We start from the raw sequence: 4,123 nt of genomic DNA on the forward strand, positions 1-4,123 counted from the left end.
TGATAAATTTGGGTGTTGTTTCCAGCCTGGGTTGTAAGTATTTGAATATGGGTTGTTCTGAGGTTGTCGATTGAAGTTACCCACATAGTTTACTGAAGCTAGATTTCCAGGACAATTATCAAAATCATGTTCTTCACCACAATAGACACAAGAAAGTTCAGTAACTTGCTTTACTGTTGCTGGAGCAGCTATCATGGCTTTTACCATGTTAGTCAATGAGGTTACTTGTGCTAATAAGGGTGTAATTGCATCAATGTTATGTACCCCTGCTGATCCTCTTGCTGCCGGTTGCCTGGCTGAGGGCCATTGGTAATTATTGTTCGTAATTCTTTCCAGAATTTCATAAGCTTCAGTATAAGATTTGGATAACAGAGCTCCATTTGCTGAAGCATCCACCATTAACCTTGTACCTGGATTCAATCCATTGTAGAAAGTTTCCAATTGAATGCAACAAGGAATACCATAATGAGGACACCTTCTGAACAATTCCTTGAATCTTTCCCAAGCCTCGTACAAACTTTCATCTTCCAGTTGATGGGAGGAAGTAATTTCATTCCGCAACTTTGCATTTTTTTTGTGGGAAATATTTCATTAGGAATTTATCAGCCAGTTCATTCCATGTAGTGATGGAATCAGATGGTAACGAATTTAACCATGCTCTTGCTCGATCTCTTAAGGAATAAGGAAATAGCCTCAGCCTTAACGCATCTTGTGTTGCTCCAACAATCTCGAAAGCATCACTTACTTCCAAGAACAATTTAATATGGAGATGAGGATCTTCATTTGGCAATCCATTGAATTGGCTAACTGTTTGTAACATTTGAAACATTACTGGCTTTAACTAAAAATTTGCAGCGTCTACTTCAGGTCTAATGATGCCAGGATGTACAACTTGGGGAGTTAGCACAACATAATCTCTTATAGCTCTGTCTCTGTCATCAGCCATGTAAATAATGTTGTTATTGCCTGGCTGTCTCCCGTTAGCATGTTCATTCTGCTCTTCTTGAATGTTGACCGGTTGCAAGGGCCCCTGAGGATTCAAATTCCTCGCATCCTGTAAATTATTCATGCTTGAAGCAATTTCTGAATTCCTTTGTTCTCTTCGTAATCTCCTGATAGTCCTTTCAATCTCAGGATCGAATTGGAATGCCACAGATCTGTCTTTGCGCATGCATGTACCGATCTACCAATAAATAGAATGAATCAAATCAAATTTTGCGCTATCAAGATTTACTTCACACTTAAAAAATAAACAATCAATCCTCGGCAACGGCGCCAAAAACTTGTTGATTGATTTCTATAATCAATTACTGTCAATGCCAATGTGCAAGTATACACAACAAGTAATAAAACTCTCCTAATGGGGTGACTATTGTTTACCAAATTAGCACCAGTTGTTACAATAAGTGCTGCAGCAATGGGTAGAATGAATCTGCATCCGTAGCTATCGCATGTTGGAAATCTCATACCTTTAAATCTACTAACAATGACCAGTTGCTCATATATTTATGGTACGGCATTATAAAATTTAAGCTCTCTACCCTACAAGGTGAACACCTATGTCTAGAGTATCACAAATCTTAACTTCAAGTATTGCCCTTATGGGATTTAAGGTAACCTAATCCAAGAAACTCGACTTAAGAATAAGTAATACTCTAATAATATCCGCTAAGACATGCCCTTTTGCTGCTCTATCTTAACTGAAACTATTAAATGGGTGGTCAACCGAAATAACAGTTGTATTCATAAAAACTACTAGAGTATAATGCTATAGCATTACCATAACAACATAAAAGAACAGTTAAGAACCCATTGGATTTTTGTCATTCAATCACAAGTAAATTTAGTTCATAATCTGGATGAAAAAAATAAACATAAATATATTGATCTTGGAATACATCCAAACAATTCAAGGAAGAAGAGAAAATATAAGTTGAGCACGATGAAAGACAAATAATTCTGCACGGTTCTTTTCTTTGTTTCTGAATAGCACTCCTCAATCTTGATCTCCTTCTTCTTGCCTTTGTAATTATTTTTTATGATAATTCCTTGCCGCCTTTTTATATGGTGCACGCCTCCTTTTATATTGCAAATTAGGGTAAAATACCCAAAGTCCATGCGCGTACATGCATTTAAATTAGGAAACATGTAGATCGCGATTTTATAGCTGACCCACGCTTTAAGCTTTCTCCCGCATTACTCTCTGATTGCTGCAGCACTGGTTGCCCTAGCATCCACAACAGCACTGCATTATTCCCGATTGTGCTTGTCTTCTTTTGTGGCCATCTTCTTTCCTCCTCTTGCTCATCTCATGTCTCAGAATCCCCTTATGAATTTAGAACCTACAATTATGCACCTGTTTTTAGCACAAATTACTTGATTTAAATAAAACTTATTAAAACCCAACTAAAATGAATGTTTATGCAAAATGTAACCAAAATGTAATAAAAACACCTTATTTGTTCTCTAAATGACCTTGATTTAAATCTAGAATTGATGTAATAACTCTCATTTCCTAGAGTTATCACATAGTAAGCAAAAACTTCGTTACAAAATGTAAGAGACACGCATGGATTACTTTATATGTTTTAAACTTTATTATTATATAAATGAACTTAAGATACTTAGCTTTTCTATAGAAACATAGCTAAGCCCATCATTATCCCATGGTTTGATATGCCCATATGCATTTTGTCTCGGATTGGACTTGGCGCCAGCTTGACCTGCTCATCATTACCTGCAATGTAAGGAATAAATGAGATAATGCTTAGTAAGATGACACTTTGATGCATGTATTGATTGTTATGCACATAGATGACCTTAAGAACATTAAATCTTTAAAAGAAACTTAGAAATATAAAACAAATTCATTAGGGCCTTAGGCATGTTGTACTATAAAGTTGACAATTTTCATTCTTTAAACAATATGCCCTTGAGCTTAAATTTATAGTTGATCTTTTGGGCGTTACGTATTTCCGTCCCCAAAAGATTATTCTATACTTAGCTTTGAGGACTTGCCCTCTTTGGAAACTTTGTCACCCTGGTAGTACAACAACCTATTTTACAAAACTCATTTTTAAAATGACTTTTTTTTTGGTAAAGTAATCTTAACATATTAACATGAAATACATGTGTCCAAAGCAACCTATGTCATAACATGTAAAGTTCTTGGATATACAACAAAGCCAACCATACAAAACCTTTAAAGACAACAATCTTTAATCTAACCAGCAGTGTTTACCATATAAAGATTAAATAAAACGTGATTATAATATAGGTGGTAGAGCCGACCATACCATAATTAAGTAAAAATCTCACAATATAGATGGCATAGCCGACCATATAAAGATTTAATAAGAAAATAACACAATATAGGCGGCATAGCCGACCATATAAGGATTAAATAAGAAAACATCCTAATATAGGCGGCATAGCCGACCATATAAGGATTAAATAATAAATATCCTAATATAGGCAGTATAGCCAACCATATAAGGATTGAATAAGAAAATATCGTAATATAAGCGGCTTAGCCGATCATATAAGGATTGAATAAGAAAATATCGTAATATAAGCGGCTTAGCCGATCATATAAGGATTGAATAATAAGCAATCACTTTATAGTAGCCATCACAAAATAAAGAATTATTTAAAGATTAATTTAAGTATAAAAAGAATTTTGTCCCTACATTGTAGTTGAAGTGTTACTTATCTCTTAACCTTGACTTCTCTAAACCCTTCTAACTTTAGGATTTCTCTACTCTTTAATGTTATTACTTAGAATAAAAGATCAAATGTCTAAGGTGATGTTGAAAATGAAAAGGCTAGGGATATGTATAAAATTTCCTAAAGCTAATGGATGGTTAGGATTTTGCCACCATAACTCTTGATTAATGGTTGAGATTTATTCTCTCATAAATATCTTTGTAAATTCTAGAATTTCTAAATATTTCTACAAATATCTCTTATTGCATCATTATAAGTCAATACTTATGTCATCATTATTCTAAAATTTACTATCATAAATATTTTATACTATTATTATTTTAATACATAAGGGAATTTGTTAGCGTAAATATCTTTGTAGATTATAAAATTTCTAAATATTTCTACAAACATCTCT

At 33.9% G+C, this 4,123-nt stretch overlaps 1 non-coding gene across 1 annotated transcript; it reads left to right on the forward strand.

The window, feature by feature from the left end:
* Positions 1-457: 457 nt before the first annotated feature.
* On the forward strand, positions 458-564 carry LOC112495751 (small nucleolar RNA R71). Its single transcript, XR_003062083.1, has one exon. It is a non-coding gene; the product is annotated as a small nucleolar RNA R71 (small nucleolar RNA).
* Positions 565-4,123: the final 3,559 nt, after the last annotated feature.

The sequence above is a fragment of the Citrus sinensis genome, chromosome 1 (assembly GCF_022201045.2).
Source record: "Citrus sinensis cultivar Valencia sweet orange chromosome 1, DVS_A1.0, whole genome shotgun sequence".
NCBI classification, from domain to species: Eukaryota; Viridiplantae; Streptophyta; class Magnoliopsida; order Sapindales; family Rutaceae; genus Citrus; species Citrus sinensis.